Below are 26,605 nucleotides of genomic sequence, written 5' to 3'. Positions count from 1 at the left end.
GTATATAAGAAAAAGGAAAGTTATAAAAGTGTGTGAACTCCATGAGGGTTAAGCCACATATTGGTCGATAACATCTCATCTCAAGTTCATGTTTCAAATCTAAAATACTGCCCATTAGGATTCTCCTATTTATACAACCATCGGGGATTTCCTGCATACACACTCACTTCATCCTTATCTAAGCTAGATCCTCTTTTTGCAGCAATGCCAGCTGCAAAATTTGCTTCTCTCCAAGTATGAGAGAACATACATCTTTGCAATTTGCTTTTACACCACCCCCATCGTTTACTGAGTTGCCATGGTATCTTGCCCATACTAAAAGCTTCTACCACCAACCACTGAGTTAGATTGTAACCATAACTCCAGTCAACCTTTCTCAATTGCTATTTCCGCATTCTCTAGAATTGCATAGTACTCAGCCACATAGTTCGTCTCCACCCCCAAGCCCTTACAACTCACGAGCAAAAACTCCCCATTATGATCTCGATAAGTTGCACCCCACCCTATTGGTCCAAGATTTCTTATGGAGGAGCCATCAACATTAACTTTGACTTGATCTACTTCCGACAGTAACCACTTGCAGTCCTTGATCTGTGGAGCTTTCTTTAGTTTCAGTTCAGCACCCCAAGCCAATCTCACAAAGTGATCATGTGCAGTCCCATACATAGTACCCTTTAAAATGTGTATAACACAATTAACTTGTTACTTCACATACTTTGTACAAAAGGTAAAGTTGTTACCTTCGTCTTCAAAGTGTACCTTATTTTTGTGAAACAAAAGAGCCATCATACCACTCACTACTGCTGCTTCCCACTTATGCCTCACTAGCATCCTTTTTACAAATCTCACATCTTGGTACCAGCTGCACCCTTTTCTCTTAAGTTTTTCCTAAGTTGTTGCACAGTTTCTCATCAGTTTCCATGCATTCACAGTCGTACTTGGGTGTATGTGGGCACTCCATAACACCTTATGTCAGCTGACCTTACTCTTTTTTATTTTTATTTTTTTGTTGCTCGGTAAAGTTGAAATCTCATTAAAAGTGAAAAGAAATTAAGTAGGCCAAGAAAGCCTACTATTACAAAGAAACAAAATAAAACTAAAAACATAGCCACAGGAGGCTAACCCAAGAACTACAAATTATTCTACTTCTAAATACAAAAGTCTATCCCACCTCACCACAAAATACTCAAAAGGATACTCCTAAACTCTTTAAAAATCTTAGACCATTAAAATAATAAGCCTTAATAGATATGATAAGCTCCTGCTTAGATGCGGAAACGCCTTCAAAGTGTTGACGATTTCGCTCAATCCAAATACCCCACAAAATAGCAAATGGTAACAAGCTCCAAAGACGATTGTCTGATGAGGTAATAGGACCATGACCCAATCCTTCAACAAACTCACCCAGGCTCACCCAATATCTTACTCTCTTTGCATCTAAGATCTTCATATGCTGATGCAGTTGTAAAATCTCCCTTAAGCTTTGGACACCAAATCCTGTTGTCCTTATCCTGTGTCAAGGGTTTATCCATGATTCCAGTATCAATGCCATTTTGATGAAGAAACTCCTTGAAGTTCTCTGGCAGTGCCCAACTTCCATCTTGAATCAAATAAGTTACTGTAGCATTACAATTCACTAGGGCCTCGTCTGGTAGCTGTAGGTACTCCTGAATGGACTTCTTTCCCAGCCAATTTGATCTCCACAAATCAATGCTTTGACCATTTCCAACCGTCCATTGTGATCGAGGGATCACCTTTCCTAATGCCATTTTAATGCCTCCCCAAATAGATGAGGGTCTGTAATACTTAATAATATTTTCACTCTTCATGTAGTACTTGATTTTTATGAACTTCACAAACTCTTCATTGCCATTTAGAATCTGCCAGCCCAGTTTCATCAATATACACAAGTTCACTTCTTTCAGTCTTCTCAGACCTAACCCCTCCTCATCGGGGGCTTACAACATTTGTCCCAACTTACATACAGTAATTGACGTCCTCACCATTGGCTCCCCAGACCAAAGAAAATTCCTCATCAGTATTTCAACTTCTTTGATCAAGCTTGCTGGCCATTTATAAATGGACATGTTATATATTGGGATGTTACTCAAAACAGATTTGATCAGCACCACTCTTCCTTGAAAAGTGAGTGGTTTTCCAGACCAACTACTTATTCTCTTCTTAATTTTATCCAAGACACACCTCAGAGCAACATGGGTGACTCTTCCTTGTATAATTGGCACTCCTAAATACTTTTCAGGAAAAGCTCCAGAAGTAATTCCCAATACTTGCTCAATATCCTCTATTCTTATGTGATGAATACCACCTGTGAATAGTTTACTCTTCTCCTTACTGACACATTGCCCCGAAGTGTTCTCATATTTTTGTAGCAGCCATGCTATGTACTCGATACCTCTTCTATCCCCTCTTGTGAAAAGAAAAATATCATCTGCAAATAAGAGATGACTAGGCCCTGGAGTGTTTTTTATCATAACCATTGGCTTAGTATAGCCCTGTTCTCTCAGAAAATTTATTCCCTTGCTCAGTACATCTTCTGCCAATGCAAATAGTAACGGTGACAATGGGTCGCCCTGCCTAAGACCCCTTCAAACACCAAAATATCCACACGGCCCCCCGTTAATCAAAACTGAATTTTTTTTGCAATTCTGATGATGCAAAAAATCCAATCTATCCATCTCTGTGCAAACCCAAATTTTACCAACACAGCTTGTAAGAACTCCCAACTAAGGGTATCATAAGCCTCTGAGATGTCAACTTTGATGGCCACATTGCCATCATATCTCTTCTTCCCCATTTCTGAAGCAAGCTCAATGTTAGACTGAATGCATCTCCCATGTATAAATCCAGCTTGTTCAGGTGACACTAGCTTAGTAACAACCTTGCAAAGTCGCAACTGGAGCACCTTTAAAATCATTTTCATCAGCAGGTTTCCCACACAAATGGGTCTAAACTTGGATAACTTCTTAGTTTCTTTCTCCTTTAGAATCAGTGTTAAGAAGTACGAATTTAGATCTAATAGCAGCAAATACATCCCATTTAATGATGGTCCAACAATGCTGAAAGAACACCCCATTAAAACCATCGGGTCCTGGAGAACTATTCTTGTTGATCGCAAAAACAACACTCTCTATCTCCTGAAATTCCGGTATATTTGTTAGCTCTCTATTATCATCATCATTAACTTGCCTTGGGACTAATTCCAGTAGTTGCTCATCCATTTGAATTTCTTTATCTTGGAATTTAGTCTCAAAATATTTGATAATAAATTCTGAAATCTCAACTTGTTCCTTCAGTGCTTGGTCATCATCATTAAGGATCTCCTCAATCATAGATGTCCCCAACCTCATTTTGTACAAAGCATGAAAGTAAGCAGAATTCCTTGCTCCCTCATCATACCATTTGTTTCTCGGTTTCTGCTTGACAAGAGATTCTTTGTTGTTCAGAGCTTCTTCTAATGTTTGTTCGGCTTGAATAACTAAGAACTCCATGTTATCATCCTCCAGTTCTGCTTCTGCTTGTAACTGCAGCTGAAACAATTCCTGTCGTGCTTTCTTAATGTTAGTATCTGTATGACCGAACACTTCACAATTCCATTTCTTCAACTCTTGTTTCAATCTCCAGTTTTGCAGCAACTACAAACAATGGCTTACCCAGCAGCTCTTGATTCCAATTATTTTTCACCACTTCCATAAACCCCTTGTGTTGTGTTCAGCAGTTGTTGAAACGGAATGGTGTATTCTTAAGCTTAGGAACATGAACACAATGCCCAATGAGGGGGGCATGGTCTGATCCTATCCTAGAACCCACTTTATAACTCCGTCCTGCGAACTTCAAACACCAACCATTATTAAAGAAGCATCTATTCAGCTTGCAATAAGTTCTCCCCATCCCTTTCTGATTATTGCACCATGTTGTTTCAAGCCCCACAAAAGGACTCTCCATCAGTTCACATTATTGACCATTTCATGGAACTCATTCACTGCTACTCTTAAAGGCGGCCTATCACCCTTTTTTTCCTCATTTGCCATGACCACATTAAAATCTCCCACCACTAGCCATGGAGCAGTGTTTTAATTCTTTCCAGATCCCTCCAAAGCTCTCTCCTCTGAACAAGAGTACATTTAGCATGCACAAAAGAAATGATAGCTCCATTCCATTCAACAATAATATGCTGATTGGAATTGAAAAGATGTCTAATCACCACAACCCTTCTGTTCATCACTCATAGATTTCCCAAAGTCTCCTGAGAACCATTATGTATAATAGAATCATTATACATATTCAAGCCAAGTCTTTTAATATTACTAACGGTCGGTTTGATCTTAGGCTCAGCCAGACAAATAATCTCTAGATTATGCCCTGTCACCAACTCCTTTCTTCTTTCTACTGCTATATCTTTCTTAACTCCCCTCACATTCCAAAGTAATGTCCTCATTTAGAAACAGACAGTGTGGCTTTCTATGCCTGTGGGGTTATAACTGCAGAGTTAGTTCCCCCTCTCTTCTCTTTGTTTTTATTCTTCTGCTTGGTTCTCGTAGTCACATCTCTGTCTTAGAAGACTGTCAGCTTCTTTATCAGCTAACTCTGCCCAGTTTTCATTAACAAATCTAGTATCACCCTCCTTTTGAGACTCACTGACCACCTCCTCTTCATTATCCAGTACATAAAAGTTATTTCTTACTGGCACTTCCGGATTCACTGGTGAAATCTGTGAATTGGGACTAATCTGTGCCACCACCTCATCAATTACGGCTTGCCTTTTGGAGTATTGAAAGAAATCAACAATTAACTGCGTAGGCTCACCTTGTTTCTCAGGTCCCACTACTCTGTTAATGACTTGTGTGATAGTATTCTCCAACACATCATTAGCTTCCTCTCCCACTACAACCTCCACGGTAGAAGCATGAACTAGTGTACGAGCCTCCGACACAGTGTTGACTAGCTCATGACCTCCAGCCTCCACACAGCGTTAAAACCACCTGAGTACTGATCAATTGTATCCTATATTGGGTTACTCGCGTCTGACATTTCGTTAACTAACTCCATATCTTCAGCTTCCAGCACCACTATTTCAACACCACCCGAATACTGAGCACCTGTGGCCGCTGCTTTCTCCTTGTTCTTTCTCTTCAAGTGCCTTCTCTATCTCTTGGATAATCCATCTGTCACAGCAGCTTGTTCCACCATAATCTCTTTTCCTTTGGCAGCATTTCCGTCACTGGTTTTCTTAGACTGAGCCAGATCAGTTTTCAGAAATCTACAACTCCCCACAAGGTGTCCTACCCCTTTACAATGATTGCAAAAGTCAGGAATCTTGCCAAGCTGAACCTCTTGCCAGAAAGCCACACCAAATTTCTTCGACTCCACCCATATCTTATTTGGTATCTTCTTTGACAAATCCACATCGACTAGAACACTCGCATAGAACCCCAAAGTCCGTTTTGCTGTCGTTTTATCAACATATAAGGGTTTTCCCAGTGCCCTGCCCATAGCAAGCAAGTTCTTCACCTCCCAGTATTCCAAACTAAGTCCTAGAAACCTAACCCATACAGCAGTATGTGACTGGGTTTGTTTCTCCGTAGAGAAATTGGGTGACCATTCACTTAATCTGAGCACCGGTTTGTCAAAAATCCAAGTTCCTTGGTCCCAGATCAGTTGATAATCTTCTTCTAAATCAAAGCTTGCCATAATATACCCTCTTCCTAAGGGTGTTGTCAACCAATCACCTTTTATCTTCCATAGAATAGAAACTATTCTTCCAACTTCTTGTAAGTTCATCTTTTGAGATCCAAACGACCCACCAAAGCAAACTTACAAAAGTCCACCGTTTTTCCAGTTCATCATCTATTAATGTAATTGTGGGAAACTCACCTTGTTGTCCTGGAGTTGGTAGCGCAGCCAAGTCCACATTACGACCATATTTTGGTCTGAACTGATGCCATACACGTTGAGACTAGAAGCCAGTAAGATACGCAACTAGTAGATAATCTCTCTCATTTTGGCAATTTGCACTTCAACGATGCAGTTAAAATCGCGAGTAACCACAAATTAATCAGTAATTTGGGGAAGGACGGTATTCTAACTTGTGATTAATTGTTGATGGATTAGACGCATACTAATCTCCATCATCGCAAGTACTTGTCACTAATCTTTGCTAAATTGGCGACGAATGAATAACCAATCACTCAATGGATAATGGGATAAAGACGTTCAATTTCGACTTGTTAGGAATTGAATCCACTAATTTACCACTAAACTCATTGCTTTGCTACTCCTAGCTAGCCTATACAGTGTACAGTTAGCGAGTCATAATTGGATTCTGGATGGCTGCGAGAGAACTCAAAAGATTACCTGGTGTCTAACCAAATTTTAATTTGATCCCAATCTGGTGTAATTCTAGTTAACATTTCTTAAGCGTTTTGTATTCTTTTTAGTTTCCAGCTAATACTTATAAGATGGGAAAAAATAAATATAGGATATATATATATGTGTTTCTGTTGTATCACTTGAAACATGGACCAAAATATCGCCGATATATCACCGATATATATCGGTATTTTGGTATACCGATATCGATATTTCCAACATATATCTACCAAATATAGAACTATTTTTTTTGCCGATATATATCGAAAATTCCGATATAAAACTTTATATCGCCGATATAATCGATATATCTGATATTTACGATATATATCGGTTGACTTTTTGACCATTTTTTAATATAAATTCGATATTTCTAATATATTTCCGATATTATATATCCAATATTTTCGATATTTCCAATATTTTAAATAGTTTAGAATGGTCACCAAAAATAATAGATATATCCAGATATATATCGATTTTTAGGTAACCGATATATTGATCGATATCGATATTTTGGGCCTCGACTTGAACTACCTCCTTGGTAGATATCCAATTCTAAACCACCTCCCACAAGAATAAGCAACCTTTAGATTCTACAAGAAGTTGTCATGAGAATATGAACTATGCCCCATGTAATACTCAGTAATTCATTTATTAATTAGTTAATATAATTAATCATTAGTAATTAGCTAAGGTTTATTTGGATTTGGTCTTGGGAGACTTATTTTCTCATTGGGATTATTGTATGCCCAATTGTGTAGTACTGCATTCTATTGGGTTAGAGTTTATCATCGTCATAATTAAAACAATAGTACAGAAGAAAAGAAAAGGTGTGACAGTTGGGGAAGGATGAGTTGATTGGTTCCAGCTCGAAAATGAGAAATTGGGTTAGCTTTTGGTATTACATGCAAGAGACCGGTTTCTCTATAATCGGGTACAGAAATCAATCTCTGTATCACACACACATTTTATATTTCGGCGCACACACACATTTTGGAGCGCACACAGGTATCAAGGCACATACATTTTGGATTCGGATCAATGGTGAGATAATACGGTTACAGAAATAATCTCTGTATCCGGTTATAGAGATCTGGAGTCCTACATGCAATTACCTACTTGATGTCCTTCTATTTCTAACTTTATAATTATCAATTTTATATTCTTCACGACGTTGATGTGTTGTATGCTATATTTGTTTGTTTTTGCGATCACCATATGAGAGTTTTCCTTTTCACATGCATTACTGTTGTCACGTGTTCTTATTTTTGGCTAGAAATCGCTATCTATCTAATAAAAAGCAATGGTGTGGGGCCCACCGGGCTTCCATCCTATGGTTGTCTTTGTCTTTTCTAAATTATGACATGGCAAAATAAGCCAATCCCCAATAGTATGCTTCTTTACGCCCTAACACTCGGATCTACTAGATCTTATTTCCTCATATCTTCAAACAAAACATCAATGCCCTATTCGCCGCCGTCAAGAGTTGCTGTTTCTAAATTTTTTTTCCGGTTAGATTCATTGATGCGCCAATTGCGCTCGGGAGCACCAACCACCAATAGCATTTCAAAGCACCAGGTTTCCCGAACTGGCCACTGTTGTCTATCTTCCTTGATGTTTTTCTGTTACACACATACTTCACTACTTCTCTCTGCAACACTTTCACTCTGCTTCAACACTTTCCCGAGCTGGCCACAGTGAAAGCTGCAACACTTTCACTCTAATAAACTGTACACACTTCACTACTTCTCTCTGCTTCAACAAAACTTCTTTTGAGGGCATGTATGTTCTTTTGCAGATCGATAAGAATATAGGCGAGAAGGGAGGGTCTGCGTCTTTGCGGTCTACGTGTCCAGCAAGAGTCAAGAGTCGAGAGTAAGCGGTCTACCTGTTTAAGCGAATCTAAAGGTTTGTTCATACCCATTCAATGATTTTTGAAGTTTTATGATGGTCATCTGTTCAATGATTATAAAAATCTGGTCCATTCAATGATTATAACATTTTATTTGCTTAAGTGGTGGTCATCTGTTCAGACATTATGATGCTTTTGTTATCAAGTGTGTTGAAGTTCAAAAGCATGTTCAGACACATTAGATATCAACGTCACACATTAGTTCAATTTTTGGAAGGGACTTGATAAAACAGTGTTCAGACACATTAGTTCAAAAGCAATGTTCACAAGAAGAAAATAAAGGAAGCTTGTATATAACAAACTTCATGCAAGGAAGAGAGGTCTGTTTTTGTATTATTCAGCTGTTGTTCATTATTTTAACCATGGCTTCTTCAATTATTGCACAAGGTCCCGATTCGGACACCCATTACCCGGTCAAAATTTTGCTCAGTTTGGTGCTGGTTGTTTTTGGAGTGTTGAATTAGCCTACCAAAGAGTGCCCGGTGTGACGAAAACTGAAGTTGGGTATACCCAAGGGATTTTGGATAGTCCTACTTACCATGATGTTTGTTCCGGGTCAACGAAACATTCGGAAGTTGTTCGGGTTCAATATGATCCTAAAGAGTGTAGCTTTGAGACTTTGCTTGATGTTTTCTGGTCTAAACATAACCCCACTACTCTTAATCGTCAGGTAATTATTTGGGTCTGTATTGTTTTATAGGAAAATGTTGACTTTGCGATTGTTAGATAAGGTATGTTCACTTGTATTGCTTGTATGAATCTGTTGGTATATTATTATGATTTTTGAAAAAGTATTGAAGTTGTTTGGTTGATGGGTGGTGTATGGGTTCGAAAAGGGGACGATTCAATTCGCAGGGGGGTGGGATACTAGGCATATAGTGATTTGTGTCTGATTTGTTTGTTTGGGAACTCATAATTTAATGTGTCTTGAGCTTCATTTGGCATTGCTTATGTGATCAACTTCTTTGTTCTTAAAATTTTGAACTTACTATATACTCACTATCTCCGTTTCTTAATCCAAACATGTCTGAATTGATTTTTTTGGAGTGAAATTCACATATAGAGTACAAAGCTTTCTGCAGACAGGTTCTCCTTTAAACTACCTTAAGGGTACTAGATGAGTGTGATAGCCCGCCCCAGCCCAACTATATAATTTTACATCGAAAATTCCAGTTACACGCAAAGTCTTGATATCTTAACCATCTATAAGTTGAATTTGCAAAGTTACTTTTACATCTAGGTATATTCTGTGCAGATCCCTTACCTCATGCTCAATTACTTTTCTATTTTTCCTTCCAAACGATTCAGTTTGGAACGTGTTCAGCTAGCCATTTAGCTTCAGTAGCAAGTGGATGAACTTTAACGCCTCTTCCTAATGCCGCCATTATGCTCTACGGTGGTGCCCATGGCTGTACATATTTGATACAATAATGGATGTGTGGATACAAATTCTGTAAAAGACTTTAAATCTCAGGCTCTCAGCAAATAACACTTAGTTTACGGCAAATAACCGTAAAAGACTTTAAATGCAGAGCAACGCTTTTCATATCAAAGCGATTGATAGATTCCGTTTCTCAAAAATCTAGGAAACTTCTTTTTGAATGGAGCAAAGAAGAAACAGACAAAACTTTTGTTTATAACACAATCGCCGTGTACGGTCGTCTTTGAGGGCATATTGTTATTATGGTCGCTTCATCCGGAATAACTTCATTACTATTGGGGTCGTCGTGATCGCTTTCACTTTCGACCTTTCGTGATCCCACTAGATATTCTTGATACTTCTGTTTGTGGGTTTAGTAAGAATTCAATGCATGCCGAATTATTCAGGGAAGCTAAATTTATTATTTGGGATGAAGTCCCAATGCAAAATAAGTTTTGTGTGGAAGCAGTTGATCGCACACTTCGGGATACTCGCGACAATAATAAACCTTTTGGTGGAATAACAGTTGTACTTGGTGGTGACTTCCGTCAATGCCTTCCAGTTATACCCAAAGGGGTTTGAGAACAGATTGTGCGTGCTTCCTTGCGATCTTCCTTCCTCTGGAGTCACATTCATGTTCTAACTCTTGCCCAAAACATGTGATTGGAAAATGGAAATTCTGCAAATATTGCGTTCGCAAATTTCTTAATGGAGGTACCAAACTGTGTATTTTTCTTTGTCTATTTTGCTTAATATTGATATTCATTTGCATCATTCTTTGTTCTATTTTTATTCGTACTAATATTCATTACTATTTTCTGGTTAATTAGATATGAAGTGACCCAAGCGAAACAGTTGAACTACCATCAACAATTCATCGATGTGCAAATCTTCAAGATCTCATTTCTACTACATATCCTCAGCTAAATCAACCTACCACAGGTTAATCGAATATTTAAGCGAAGCACAATTCTATCTCGGCATGCAATGATGATGTCAATGATATTAATGCAAAGCATCTTTAAATATGTTCCCAGGGGAAAGTACTCTCTTTCTAGCTGCAGACAAGATGGCAGATGAGGATGCAACGAACCGGTAATATTAATCAATACCCAAATGAGTACATAAACTCACTTGATCCAATTTGGTCTACCACCGTTTAGATCTCAACCTAAAAGTCGGTTGTCCTATAATGTTGTTTAAATATTGCTCCCAAAGATGGATTATGCAATGGAACTCGATTGATGGTGGTCCACTGTCGACTTCACGTTCTTTTCGCAAGAATTTTGACTGGTGAAAAAGCGAGTAATCATGCATTTATTCCAAGATTATCTTTGTCACCGTCGTCTTCTTATTTTCTTTTTTATATGACAAGAAGACAGTTTCCTGTGCGTGTTGCTTATGCAATGACTATAAATAAGTCACAAGGACAATCGGTGAAGTATGTGGGGATTGACCTTCGCACTGAAGTTTTCAGCCACGGTCAATTATATGTCGCACTATCAAGGTGCACTTCTTCAGACAGAATCAGTATTTTCCTCCCTCCAAATTCGGAAAGTCACACCCCAAACTTTGTTTACCCAGAAGTCTTATGATAAAATTAATTTTGTAAATGTAATGAATATGATAATAATGAATAGTCTACCTACGAAATGAACGATGAATTCACAACGTAAGTAAACTAGAATTTAACAATTTTACGTGGTTGATTATCAAAGTTTCCTACTCTCAAGTCTATCGAAATAGAATGGAGTAACGAATTCGTTCCACTCCTAGTGCTCTAGCATGGATGTTTTCTAATCTAACTAGTCGTTTTTAAGTCTATGAGAGTTTTACGAAGGGAATTATACTACGATGCAACTACCCACAAGATGCAACTAGTCGGTTATCAGAATACTAAGGGAATGCTACGTTGATTCTATGATAAGGAGTTAGAGGGGGATTGATTCCACCTTAACTCAACTTAATCCACTAACGACGAATCGTCGTAATCCGAATTGAACTGCTTCGCAGAACAATTGGTTATTCCTAATCCCTAATTATACATGGCATTTCTACCAATTCATAACTAGCATGTGAACAATTAAACCCATTCTCATGGTGAACTAATCGTCTCTAGAGTGGAATAGAAAATCGGCGACTCTACGATAATCGAATCAAGCTTTCATCAAGGCTTCACAACCCTCTAATGGAGGTTTAGCCTTGAATCATTCATAATCATTTCCATTTAGATTAAGACTAAACATAATATAAAGCATTGAAATTTACTTAATTTAACAATAATGAAATCTAATTTAATGACTAAATTGAAATAAGGACAGGAATTGAATTTAGATCTAGAATTGGAATTGACAAAATCGAAATGGGTAAAGAATACTACTTTATTGATCTAATCAAATGAAGAACAAGATTCAAGGTTTAATCTAATGAAATGAATTAGATTTGAAACTATACTTAATCAAAACAATTAAATAAAACTAGATCTAGAAGCTATTTTAATGGCTACTTTCTATTCTAAGCTATCTACTTTTTTCTAACTCTGGCTCACTCGACTGCCATTAATCTTGAGTCAAGCTTTTGTTTTTATATATCCAGATCCAAAATCGTGCATGGGCTTGGAGCCATGTTTTGGGCGAGAGAATCGGGCCCAAAACCCAATTCTTCAAATCAAAAAGGCCTCTTCAGCTGCAGTTGGCTTCCACAGACTTTTCGTCCACTTCTGCTCCTCTGATTGGGTCAAGGCTTGGACCATTGCAAAGCTCTTTCCGAGCGGTCGTTTTACATAAGGTAGGCCTCATTCCGAGGTCCGAGTCCAAAGATATGGCATTCGGAAGTTCTGGCTGACTTTTGCTCCTTTATCTCGCTAAAATGGCACATTTCGCACATAATGGACTTTGAAGCCCGAAATGCATAAAAACACTTAATCGGTATTAACTCTTACTTATTATTCACATAATTGGTCTAACAAAGTATGATTATTAAGGGGTTAAAACTACAGTTTTGGGCTCTTATCAAACCACCCCAAACAAAGATTTTGCTTGTCCCAAGCAAAGATGAGAAATTAGAATAAGTGACCAAAATGGAGTTCTACCTAATCTCGTTTAGCTGAGAGCGATTGCATTGACCATATGCAACAAGGCCTTAAACCACTAGGAATTCCCGGTGGGACGAAGTTATAGCCTCGTGAGAGTTTTTCGAGTGAAGGTACTTCACAAACTTCATCTATACTACAACGACTAAGAAAATAAAACTATTGTTTCCTTATTCATGCTCAACTATCTATACATCTCTCTAGCAATTACATAAGAATAACCAGTCAAAACCCTAAGTTAATATATGCATAATAATCAATCATCTACAATAAACATATATCTAAATGAGTAGTCTTATCAAATGTTTAGCGGGTTTGTTTCGAGAACTTCGAATAAGCGTCCTTAAGTAGGTTCTCACAATAATAGTCAAGAAACAACACTCTGATTTTTCCACTCAAGTTTAGCTACTCCGATTAATACGGTGGGCACACTTTACCTTACAATCTCAATGACAACAAGGAAGCGGGGTCGATCAAACACATCTGCCACTTACTATCACACTAACCTATTCCTAATTGAGCTAGAGGTCTTTATTAGGTGTTACGGGATTAGGAGATGGTTTAAGAAGGAAGGAAATGGATAGTCAAAAGGACAAGTCTGAGATAATAGAGTCTTCCGTATTATGTAACTTAGAGAAAACCTTGTTATTTACTTTTGCTTCTACAATTTGTTTCCATCCTTAGCCATATTTTTTTTTTCTTTTTTCTTTTTGGCTTTTGACTCCCTTTTATTCTATTTTTGGAGTTTTTATTTTATTTATTTTTTTTTATTTTATTTTATTTTTTATTTTTTATTTTTTTTTCTTTGGATTGGATGGAAACTTCTTTTCTTTTTTTTGGAAGCAACTAACTAATTTTTGTTTACCACGGGTTTTTCTTCTTCTTCTCTTCTTCACTCATTTTATTCTCGGACTTATCTTCATTGGGTAGGTTGATTTATTATATATATATATATATATATATATATATATATATATATATATATATATATATATATATTTTTTTTTTTTATTTTTTTTGTTTTGTAGGGGGTAAAGGAATTGTGGTTTATGGAAGGGCTAATGAAAGGCTCGAGTGGCGACTAGCGGAAAATAATTCATAGGTTTGAATTTCTGGCTATATCGATCCAAAGAGCGCCTAAATTCTCACTTAGGATATGGTTTAGTGATCAAGTAAGTGGACGTGTGATTTCTCTATCGGATTTTACTTCTCCTCCTTGTGTCATTTCTCAAATGTTTTTCTCATATAAGGCTTTTAGGCTATATTCTCACGCGAGGATTTGTAGAATAAGTACTCTAGCCTAGATTTCGTAAACTTCATTGCTAACAATCATAGATACTCATGTAATATATTTATAGAGGCGGATGCAAAGATTATTACCTACATTATTAACCTAAGTTTCTAACAATTATTACGATCTTCTGACTATGTGAGACTTCTAGATTGTTAAAAGCATGGAGAAAGAAACAATACCAATATTCCTAAGTGTATAGCATAACTTATTTGTTTATATTTTTAAATTTTTGAAATTTTTAACTAGAAAACAAATGCATATTATATATTTATATCCTAGCAGATGTCTTAATTACACGTGTTTCTATGCCCCCAAACAAAAGCATGCTTTGTCCTCAAAGCATTGTAAATAAAGAGGGTAGGAAAAATACCATTGAAGCGCGTGAAATTCAGAAACATCTGCAAAACAAGGTTAGAACGTACTAATATAGGAAATAAAAACTGACGCAACTCTATAAGAGTTCCACCCATTATGGGGTTAACATAATTAAATTGCTTGGGACATAAGCAGACACTAACAGAACTAAAACTTACCTCCACTCCCGTTGTTATTCGTCATCTTCGTCATCCTCTACTTCTATAAAGAAGTGAGGTTCCTTCGCGTCCTGCCATGCTATGATAATTTGCCAGGCTTTACGCCATTTATCATCTATGGTTGCTAACCTATTAAGTGCCACTTGGTCCGATGGGTGTAGGTGCAACCCACGGTGAGGTTGTACCCGCCACCCATGCCAAGTCATTGCACGGAAAGATCGAATAATACTATTGGTGGGTCGCGACCCGTGTCTACCTTTAATCCAATCCGTGAAACGTGTACAAAAACAGGAAAGAAACATAGCATAATACGCGGAAATTAGAACAGGGCATAAGAAGGTATTTATGCCTCATGGTATGGGCTCGTCTAAACTAGACATCAAAGTCCGGGAAGGTCATAGAACCGGCGCCCATTGGCTAAAGCAAGAAAAACGCTGCAAGTGGCGCCATTCACGTAAGAAAACGCGCCATTCCCTAAAATGTTTAGCATAATCCAAAACATAACAGTTCCTATGTTCATGGACAGGGCTACCGCGGCAACGTTATAGTCCCCTTTGGTCCTCAATACTGAGGAAAATGCCTGCCCCATAAGCCCTCGCGGCAAAGACTCATAAGTATAGACATGCATATTATCGTAACCCAATAGCACCATGGGTCTTGTATCTCGCCGGGCATAGCAAGTCCAAGAACAAATGCTAGCAAGAACACGGTAATTTCCATTGGTTCATCGTCAATGGTGATGGAGAACACTTAGGTCCTCTCAAAGAAAATGCAGTTATTATAAAAATAAGATGCAAGTCTTTGGAGAATAAAGTTCAGCCGGTCTTACCATAAGAGGTTCCCAGCCAACGTGTGTGATCACCTCATGAAACCAAGCACCGTAAGTAGTGCTTTGGAACAAATCTTCGAAAAGACTGTTCGGTATTATTATGGGAGATGTCATCTCAAAACTACGCTGGAATAGTTGCAAAACGACCGGCACAACGCGAAAAACTGGAATTTTTCTGGTCCGGAAGTCAGTATCAAATGGCGCTAAATAAAAAATAGGCGCTGGCTTTGTATTTTTGAATTCCCAGAACTTAGCTGGTCGCTTTTGACTTGGCTGGCGCGCTCGAGCAAATTTTTCTCGACAGAAGTGAAGGGCGCTGAAGGCTCAAAGCGCGCTGGCGCGCTCGAAGTTTTTGTGAAAATGGAGACAAAACGTGGGAATCGCGGGTGTGAAGGGTGAGTGATGGAGTTTAGGTGTAGTGTGAGTTGTGAGGATAGATTGTATCAAGTTTATATAGGTTTAAAGTTGCTAGAATGGATCGGAAAGTTGCCAAAACTAATTACGGCAGTTTTCCGGAAATCCTAAAATTTCCAAACTTGAAAACGGAAACAACTCATATCCTGTATTCCAATTCAAACCCAGTATTCTTATTTGGATTTTATGATTGAATGTACCTATTTAATCTAGATTTCATCCTACAATGATTCTCAATCATAGATAGGCCTAAACTCCATATTTTCACCTTTACTCTCATGAAGAAATTCTAACACTAGGGTTTTTATAAAAATACAGCTTGAATGATAAAACCACCCCCAAACAAGTTGGGAAGGTGGGGTCAAAATGAAACAAGCACACTAACTGAAAAATAACCCCTTATATTAAAAATTTTGATTCGGAGGTCCTTTCACTTACAAAATTCAAATTACGGAAATAAAAGTTACATTACAATAAAACAACAAAAGTAAATAAAACAACAACTTATAAAACAAAAATAACTTCGACTATCACTCCTCATCCTCTCTAAACACCTCGCCAGTGGTGGCCGAGGGCTGATCTCTAGTGGTGGCTCCCGGGCTCCGGAAGGTCCAAAGAAGCAGCCGTCTTCGTCGACGACTCATGCCCTAAGTGGCTGTGTCCTCGAGGCGAAGTCCAGATGAGGTGGGAAGCGTGCTAGCATATCCACTCTTAAACCGGCTGGGCTTCCATCTCAGCCCTCGCCGCTCCCATCTCTCATCCTCCGGGTGCGGATCTCGGTTGTGATGAATGGTCGCTCGTCGAGTCCGAGGTCTGCGAGAAGAGTGTTGAGTGAACGCGATGCCCCTATGAAGCATAGCCATGCGCCAAAGATCAGACCAACACCTCGGAAGGCATCCGTATCAAAGCAAGTCCCATCCTCCTCATCCTCCTCCGAATCATCCCTGTCCCCGGCTCCACCATCCTCTTCTTCTTCCCTCTATCCTCAGCCCTCCTCCAAACTTGTTGGACACACTCCCCTATAGATACGGGGTTACGGTGCGGGGTAATGTAAATCCTCTCGGATCACGGGGAGTTGCTTTCATCTTCAAAGATGATCTTAGTAATAAGCACAAGGAGAGGTGCCAAAGACCTTCGAACCCCTAATAATGTTCAAGAAAACTCCGTGATGCAGAAATCATACTTCGCTCTCGAGTACCCATAGGACGCGGAGGCAGGTCGGACCGATGTCATCGACCTTGTCCTTGCTAGGACATTCCGACCAATCCACCGAAGCCAGAAAGTTGGGTTGGTCCCGAGGGATGCCCCGGGCGAACACAATGGGAGTTTGGATTGTAACTCCCATTGATGATGATAATGCCCATCAACGGCTCTACCCGTCAAACCGAGGATCTGTAAAGTGGTCAGAGATTCTAGGCGGAATGCCTAGAATCTCAGCCAACAAAATCCGTGAGTCAACTCCCTCCTTCTTCTTCACCAACACAAAAATCCTACTCCCTTCCAACTCCCCGGTGTTGTAGAACCGTCGGACCAAGTCTTCATGGTAGAAGTCTTCGGTCGAAAGTACCGTGAGACTATTCCAGCTTCTACTAGCCATTTCGTCACCGTAAAGCGGCGCGAAATGGTCGGCAATGAAAAACTTGCTCGGTATGATTCGGGCGTTGTTGAGCCATTTGAAATTTGAATACGTTTTGGGGTTTGTAGAGGGTGTGGTAGTGGTGGTTTAACTTGACCGACCGGAAGGAACAGTGGTGGGTGGGCGGTGTGGTGGCGGCGCAGACGAAATTTTGAATTTTTGGTGGTTTTGTTGGGTTAAATTGGTGGAGGTGGTTTTGATTGGTGTTTGAAGATTCGATTGGGGTTGGGATTTGATTTTTTGGCGTGGGTTGTTTTTAGTTTTCTTTTTATTTGATTTTTGTTTTAGGTTTAAGCTTTAAGCTTGGCGTTAATGGCGGTGGAAGATGAAGAACGCGATGAACTGTTCGTGAGAAGGTAAGAGCGCGAGCGCGCTCTCCATGGGCGGGTGGGCGCGGGTTGGGCCCAAGCCCAAAATCGAATTTTTTGATTTTTTTTTTTTTTTTTGCGAATTTCAAATCAAAATTCCCGCTTCGTTACCGGTCCGATTTTTGCGAATGAGATATGGAAATGATCAGGAGAGAATTTCCTATCCAATGATCCATAAAACACTCTATTCCGACTTCAGATGACATACGTGATAGTGGAAAACGCCTCGAAATGCGTGCATAACGTAAGTTATGCGAACGACTGAAATCTAAATTAATAGATTACGTCAATCCGAATCGTAATACAATAAAACGGCCTAAGCAACTCTAATGGGACATAAAACATTTTAGTACGGAAACACGAACACCCCACCCCCAAACAAATTTTTTACAACGAAGCTTAGAAAATTTGTTTTTAGCAGTGGGTCTTTTAAAGTCAGATTCCCGAGACTTCCTAGATTACTCTGTTTATTTTTATTTTTTATTTTTTTATTTTATTTTTAGAAGGAAAAACAATAAGCAATAAAGACATAATTCACACCATAGAGAAACATGTCTCAAAAATCCGAGAAAAACATGCAAGAGTGGAAAACGTGAACTATGTGAACCGCGCGGACTTAGGATCCGTATTTTACAGCCACACACTCCATAGGGAGGGCCCGGTTACCCTAATGGTGCACTCACCAATATATTGGAATGAAAGGAAATGCACCAACACAGAAATTTGAGTCGATTTATAGTCGATACTCAAGACTTTATCTAAAAAACATATGTATGAACATGCAGGTTGATCATATATCAACAACCGAAATAGTTGTGGATCATTCCATAAATAAATATCACAGAAAACATATCCAAACACAATGAAGCACCAAGATTTCCTACGACCCACGACCTAGTGGAATCCAAACGAAGTCGGATTACCCTATTGTGTAACCTATCATGCACCTTCTTTTTCATTTTGAATGCGTGGGTGTTTTAGTAAATAAGTGTGGAAAAGTGAATGGTTGTGGAGGATATGGTGGATATGGATAAGTTTTAGAAAGACAGCATTAACAATGAGGATGTGGTTTTTAATCGAACTCATTCATTGTGTGTAGTAGGGACTGCCTCAATTCTGAAAAATGAAGGTGTCAAATAGTTTGTCCTTCCTCAAGTATTTGTTTGCTAGGAGGATTTAAAAAATTATGAAGCACAGGATAAACAAAAGGATCGAGTGCAAACTCGAGATTCCTTTGAAAGGGTGGAAGGAGGGGAATCGAGGTGGATGTTGTGCAAGTTAGTTCTTGATAGGGTGAAATTTCACCTCACCCGAAAAAACTCATCAAATTCCTCATCTAGATTGGTCATATCCACATTACTATGGTAGTCCTCTACATCTTTGAGAAAGTCATCTATCCCTTCCTCATCAATAATACGTTGTATCGACTAGTGTAGGAATGAAAATGTTGGAGTCCGACTTTCCAAAGGAAAGAATTTTTCGCATATGACTATCGGGAACGTGTTGTTGAAATAATCTTGAGCAAAGCTCTCGATCATGCTAACCTCTCCATCCATAGACTAATCGGGTAACTGTGTCCTTGTTTTAAAACATTGACTTCAACAACAAGATGGCCAAAAGACATGGACATTGAACCATCACGGCAATTAATGAGCGCATTGGCGGTTGCCGGGAAAGGGCTTCCTAAAATAATCGGACAGAGTCTTTAGCTTAACTTTCGTATCGAGGACTACAAAATCAGCCGGATAGTAGAAATCCTGAACTTTTACCAACACATTTTCGACTACACCCTTAGGATACTTTAATAGACCGATCGCCTAATTACAACGCCATTTTTAGTGGGTTGCATCTTGTCTAGACCTATTTGTCTATACACATAAAATGGGAGTAAGTTAACACTAGCCCCCAGGTCTAATAACGCGGTGGTCGTATAGGAATCTTCTAAGGTGCATTGTACAGTAGGACGACCAGGGTCCTTGTACTTAACAATTCCATTATGTTCAGATAAGTTTGGGAATTGTTCTGCTAAAAAGGCTCTTTGGTATATTTGTCTTTACGCCTAGTAGTACACAATTCCTTAAGAAACTTAGCATGGTGTGGTAGCTTTTTTATAGCTTCGAGGAAAGGAAGGTTTATAGTTAGATTCTTGAAAACGTCCCTAATCTCCTCGTAATTTGTATCTCTAGTTAACATGGCTAATTTTTGTGGAAACGGTGGTTTACGTCTCATATTTAGCAATGATATCACCGGATGTTTAACCGTGGCTTTTTGTTTCTTAGGTTGTGTTGTAACCGGTACCTCTACACGGTGGTAGGCTCTTCAGTTTCTATTTCGTATCTAGTAATATAGCAGGTGTAGGGGCTCTACGGTGGGGTAACTATAGGCATAGTTACTTTGTTATCAACCACCGCCGCGAACGGAGAGTGGTGATGGCATTTATCTCACCTACATTTTCATATTCATTACTAGTATTATCGGTGACCTCAAAGGCTGTGTTTGTTGTTTTAGGATTAGGTATTGCGTTACCTGGAAACACACCTTTGGGTTGGGCTTTATCTTGAGCCAATTGTTGGGTTAAATTATTTACGGATTGTAGAAGCTGTTGGTTGGATTGAGCCATGGTTTGGAAAAGTTTTTGGCTCACTTGTATAAAGGTGTCAAGACGATCCGGTTGTGTGGGTGTAGTGGTCACGGGTGGTGTTACTGGAACTATTTCCCGTGAATTATTTATTGGTGGATTTTGATAGTTATTATTTACCGGAACGATACCTCTATTAGCATTATAATTATTATAATTACCTTGACCTTGTGCTTGACCTTGTCGAGGTTGCACTTGGTTGTTATAATTATTAAAATTACCCTGACCCTGTCCTTGTCGTAGTGGAGCTTGGTTAAAGCTCTGCGTTGGCCTAACATATTGATGATTGTACCCTTGAGGTGTGACGTTTTGGTTATTCCGCCAACGAAGTTGGGATTTTGTCTCCAAGGGGGTTAGGTTCACTATTAATGGAACAAGCCCGTTCATAGGCTATAGGACGTTGGAATCGGGATGCTCGTGGCTCCAACGAAACTACATGGGTTTGAATTTACATTCATGACGGGGATAGGATTTTGTTGTCTGAAATGGCCTCTACCTTTTTAGTGAGTGATTCGATTAGAGTTTTAATCTCGAATCGTGTTTAATTTCAAACATACCGGGCGGCCTTAACTGTTGAAGAAGAACTAGGGGGATATCATCACTACCCCCAATTATTATTTCGCTTAGTTTGGTCTTCTAAAAATTTATAAGCCTCGAGGCTCCTTTACTTAAGAAACTACCCCCATTCATAATGTCAAGGACTTCTTTATGGTGATGTTGAAGTCCTTTGAAAAAGGCACCTAACTAACGTGTCTTTTGCTAGGTTATGGTGTAATGACACTCTATAAGCAGATCGGTGAAACGATTCCAAGCCTCGAAAATGATTCATAAGGATTTTGTCGAAAGAAATGAATCTTGGAAAGCATCTCATCCGTCTTTAGGGGTGGGTAAAATGTTCCATAAACAATTTGAACAAGTTTAGCCCACGAAGTCCACGTAATTAGGCTTTGGGCAGTTAACCAAGACGCCGCTTTATCGGGCTAAGGTGAAAGGGAATACCCTTAATTTAATTTGTTCCAACCAACCGTAGGATGGTGGAATGTTGTTAGGACTTGTTCAATCCTAATGTATCTTTGGTAAGGTTTTTCATGGTCTAAACCATGAAAACGGGTAACAAATTAAAAATATTTGAGGGATTCTCAAATCCCCGGTGGGTTGCTAGAACGATGCAAGATTTGGGGCTATCGCTCGAGGCTTTGTAGAAGTCCGAGAGAGGAGTCTCTTTCTTCCCCATTATATCGGTGGTGTGTGTGGAATAGTAGCTAGAGGTGTAGTTTGTGGTATACTAGATAGACTTGTTTGTTGATGTTGTTGTGTATTTACGTTAGGTGTTTTGTTCGCCGGACTTTAATCTCATGCAAGACTAAGTCGAGCTTAACTAAACATGCAACGATCCAAACAATTCGATGTACTAGTATAAACCTCTAAACGGAGATGCGAGGTGTGGAAGAAAGGAATACCGACAAGGCCCTTGCTTCGCTTTATGAATATCGCCTTTGTAATGCGTGTTCGGTGTATATAAGAGAATAGAACACTGAAAAACTTGACAACTCAAGTTCGAATCAAACCGTGGAAACCGGAAATTTCAGCTAAGGGCTGGCGCTATCTTATCTTTGTCTCTTTGTAAATTCGAAAGTCCAAGAACTTAGCGGGTCGTCGCTTTCTTTGAAGCGGCGCTGAGTGTATTGATCAAATTCCAAGAACATAGCTGGTCGCTCTCTTTTGAAGCGCTGGCGTATTCGGTATATTTCCTCGCGGAATTTTTCCAAAACTGAAACGGCAACCACAGTATGAATCAAACAAGGGTGGGTGGGTGAAATGGGACTTAAAAATTACTAATTCTATTATGAAAACAATGCTAAAAAAACTAAGACTAAGATATGGCAGCCATTTGATAAAATTAATTTTGTAAATGTAATGAATATGATAATAATGAATAGTCTACCTACGAAATGAACGATGAATTCACAACGTAAGTAAACTAGAACTTAACAATTTTACGTGGTTGATTATCAAAGTTTCCTACTCTCAAGTCTATCGAAAATAGAATGGAGTAACTAATTGCTCCACTCCTAGTGCTCTAGCATGGATGTTTTCTAATCTAACTAGTCGCTTTTAAGTCTATGAGAGTTTTCGGAAGGGAATTATACTACGATGCAACTACCCACAAGATGCAACTAGTCGGTTATCAGAATACTAAGGGAATGCTACGTTGATTCTATGATAAGGAGTTAGAGGGGATTGATTCCACCTTAACTCAACTTAATCCACTAACGATTTAATCGTCAGAATCCGAATTGAATCGCCGTTTAACAATTGGTTATTCCTAATCCCTAATTATACATGGCATTTCTACCAATTCATAACTAGCATGTGAACAATTAAACCCATTCTCATGGTGAACTAATCGTCTCTAGAGTGGAATAGAAAAAATACTTAACGACTCTACGATAATCGAATCAAGCTTTCATCAAGGCTTCTGGCCCCCCCTCTAATGGAGGTTTAGCCTTGAATCATTCCAATCATTTCCATTTAGATTAAGACTAAACATAATATAAAGCATTGAAATTTACTTAATTTAACAATAATGAAATCTAATTTAATGACTAAATTGAAATAAGGATAGGAATTGAATTTAGATCTAGAATTGGAATTGACAAAATCGAAATGGGTAAAGAATACTACTTTATTGATCTAATCAAATGAAGAACAAGATTCAAGGTTTAATCTAATGAAATGAATTAGATTTGAAACTATACTTAATCAAAACAATTAAATAAAACTAGATCTAGAAGCTATTTTAATGGCTACTTTCTATTCTAAGCTATCTACTTTTTTTTCTAACTACCTGGCTATTGACTGCCATTAATACTGAGTCAAGCTTTTGTTTTTATACATCCAGATCCAAAATCGTGCATGGGCTTGGAGCCATGTTTTGGGCGGAGAATCGGGGCCCAAAACCCAATTCTTTCAGTCCAAAAAAGCCTCTTCAGCTGCAGTTGGCTTCCACAGACTTTTCGTCCACTTCTGCTCCTCTGATTGGGTCAAGGCTTGGACCATTGCAAAGCTCTTTCCGAGCCGGTCGTTTTGACATAAGGTAGGCCTCATTCCGAGGTCTGAGTCCAAAGATATGGCATTCGGAAGTTCTGCTGACTTTTGCTCCTTTATCTCGCTAAAATGGCACATTTCTGCACATAATGGACTTTGAAGCCTGAAATGCATAAAAAACACTTAATCAGTATTAACTCTTACTTATTATTCACATAATTGGTCTAACAGTATGATTATTAAGGGGTTAAAACTACAGTTTTGGGCTCTTATCATCTTACTATAATCCGTAAGTTCTTTTCATTTATAGTCACGTGTTGAGTAGTTTCTCATTGAATTTATAGTCATTAAATTGATACATTTGTATTTGCTCTTACTTGGTTAATTTGCTTCGTTCAAATTATGTAGGTTTTGCGAGTTGGTGTGTAATTACATTTTGTCAGTATTGCGTTGAAGAACTTTTTGTGAACCTTGGTTAGTTTCCCCCCCCCCTAATTTCTTCTTTTTGATCTTACAACACCTGAATTTATAGTTCTATACAAATCTATTTCAATTCGTACTAAATGGTGACGTCTTTTTATATGGTATTTAGCTGAACGAAGAAATTTCAATTCTCATATCTTCAAACTTAGTGATCTCTACTGATTCTCAGGTATGTTCCTTTTCATTTTTTCATTTTTTCTTCCCTGGCCTCTCTACTTATTATGTTGTTTAATTTTTTCATCCATGAACGTGGCGATGGGACCTTGGCCAATCACTATAACTTAGTGATCTCTGCTGATTCTCAGGTCAAGTGAAACATGTAACATCTCTTCTCTTATAACTCAATCTCTTTGATTTTCCATGTAAAGATTCAGTTCGTTTTAAAATCGTTTAGCCAGAGATGAATTATTTGTTTTCTTCTATGTAAAGGTTTAGTCTGAGCTTCTTCTGGTGTTGTTACAGGTATTTATTTGATTATTTATTAAGGGTTCTATTTTTTGGTTTTGGGTTTGTCAAAAAGTATTAATTTTGATTGATTTGAGCTTTGATTTGGTTATCTTTGCTTTTATAGGTATTTTAGTGCAGTAGCATTTGGGCTATTGTTTGTTCTTTGATTTATTAGTGTTGTTACAGAAAGTCGCGTTTATGGAACTACCCCAATGGAAACTTTAGGAAATATGGTATATGTATACATTGTAAATATCATTTGTTATGGGTGTAGACCTTTTGATAGTTATGGGACTCTGATGTATGTACTTTACTTGTGTTTTCGGTAATGACTTTCTACGAGGTGCTTTGATGATCTGGTATTAGTCAAATACTTTGGCGTACTAAGTCATAATGTTGAAGTGGTCTCATTTTTGTAAGCCAGTTATTTGATAGCTCTGGTATCTGTCGAGACGGTTAAGTAACTGGATTAACCAATTAGAAATATATGATTGTGATTTTCAGGTTATGACAGGTTTATATTTATGAAATGTCAAAAATACAGAGATGTTGTCGAAATTTTACTATAAAAACCACGTGTCATAGGTTTGTAATTGTTTGAGTTTTGGGGCGTTACATAGTGTTTCTTCTTCTCTTCAGTATATATAGTATTTCACCTAGAAATTACATTGTAATTGCATTCACCTAGAAAAGAGTCTAAAGGTGAATACAATCGTTCATTGTTTCACTTCTAAATTGTCAATTTCTTCTTCTCTTCAATATATATAGTATTTCCTACTCACTCTATTTAACGAATTTAAAACAGATAATTACATACTTCTTCGATGAAGTTTTCTCAAGGCTTGGGATTTATGATAATGACCTTGACATTGGCGAACAAGGTTGGGGTTTCCGGAAGAGTTATGATTGTCAATAATGTTATCTGTACTTTCGCTACTTTTTTTTGTACTTGGCGTACTTTTGTGGGTGCTCTTTTTGGTACTGTTTTGATGTCCTCATTCAAACCACTTGTGGGAGTCTGATTATGTATATGTTTCTCATATTGTTCTTATTTCATTTGGTTTAATTGGTGTTCTTCTATGTTTAAGTCCATTTAGATGAATGAGTCTAGAGCATCTATGCAAATCACTACCCGATTTATTGAATGAGAATTGTCTTTGCAGCCTTTTAACATGATCCAAAACATTGGAAAGTCATAAAATAATGGGGATGTTCTATCCAAATTACCCCTCAGGTGGTTCAATTCAAGTTAGTGTGATGTCGAGTTTCTCAGCCTAATAATCATTCTTGACTATAAATGGAACAATAGCCAGTATAATAGAATCAAAACGGGGGAGGGGGCTGTGTTCAAGTTCAGGCTACTTCTACAGAGTTAGCGTCGTGGGCGACTCTAGTCCGCCGTCGTCACGGGCATACCCTAGTGTCGGATGATGTGTATCCGTGTGTACTTACTAGGTTATCAAAAACAACTCGCGTGCTTACCATAAGTATCCATATTTTGATGCCGACGTTGATAACTCCTTATGTTTTGATTGATGTTGACATCTTCACTTTTACAAGTAAAGTTTATCATGTTCATGCTATTATTAGTATGTATATCTACATCCAATGCATGTCTATGCTTATATTCCTTTGATCTGGCCTACCACGAGGATATCCCTATAGGGATGAGTGTTTCGAGACCGTTGGATCCGAGATCTAACGGTCCGAAAAATCAAAACAAAAGGAAGAGAGAGAATACGGGTTTGTTTTATTTTCGGACCGTTAGATCTCGGATCCAACGGTCTCTACCGGCATCCCTATAGGGATATCCCTCGCGGTAGGCGAACTTTTAACTTTATTCCTTTTAATGCTTCCCGCTGATGTTAATTCATCATGTGTTTTGATATTTAGTGTAATTGATGTTGACTTTAGGTTGATGGTGTTTATACTTTACAAGTTGTGGTGATATGTTTTCCAATATGTTGTATGTTTTAATGTATTTATATATTAATATTGACTATAGGTTAAATATTATGCTTTCGATTTAAGTCAGTTGATATTGGTTTATTAAGATAATAAGTAATTGTGTGTACTTGGTATTGTGCCATTGTTTATAATTA

The 26,605-nt window shown here is 38.3% G+C and overlaps 2 long non-coding RNA genes across 3 annotated transcripts in view; both read left to right on the top strand.

The window, feature by feature from the left end:
* Positions 1-26,605, top strand: part of LOC147496482 (uncharacterized) — an 87,466-nt gene that overhangs the window by 3,023 nt on the left and 57,838 nt on the right. The gene's annotated exons all lie outside the window — the stretch shown is intronic.
* LOC147496483 (uncharacterized) overlaps positions 7,680-26,605 on the top strand; it is a 73,501-nt gene continuing 54,575 nt past the window's right edge. The window contains exons 1-7 of one of the 2 annotated variants that reach the window (XR_015194797.1): positions 7,680-7,968; positions 8,189-8,298; positions 23,982-24,047; positions 24,166-24,225; positions 24,342-24,375; positions 24,486-24,518; positions 25,309-25,590. This is a non-coding gene — a long non-coding RNA (uncharacterized LOC147496483). Of the gene's footprint in view, positions 7,969-8,188; positions 8,299-23,981; positions 24,048-24,165; positions 24,226-24,341; positions 24,376-24,485; positions 24,519-25,308; positions 25,591-26,605 lie in introns of those variants that run through there. The other variant, XR_015194798.1, reaches the window with a different exon arrangement.

This window comes from Coptis chinensis, chromosome 5 (assembly GCF_015680905.1).
Source record: "Coptis chinensis isolate HL-2020 chromosome 5, ASM1568090v1, whole genome shotgun sequence".
Classification (NCBI taxonomy): Eukaryota; Viridiplantae; Streptophyta; class Magnoliopsida; order Ranunculales; family Ranunculaceae; genus Coptis; species Coptis chinensis.
The sequence above is the reverse complement of the archived record's forward strand: the minus strand, read 5'-3'. Positions and strand labels throughout refer to the sequence as shown.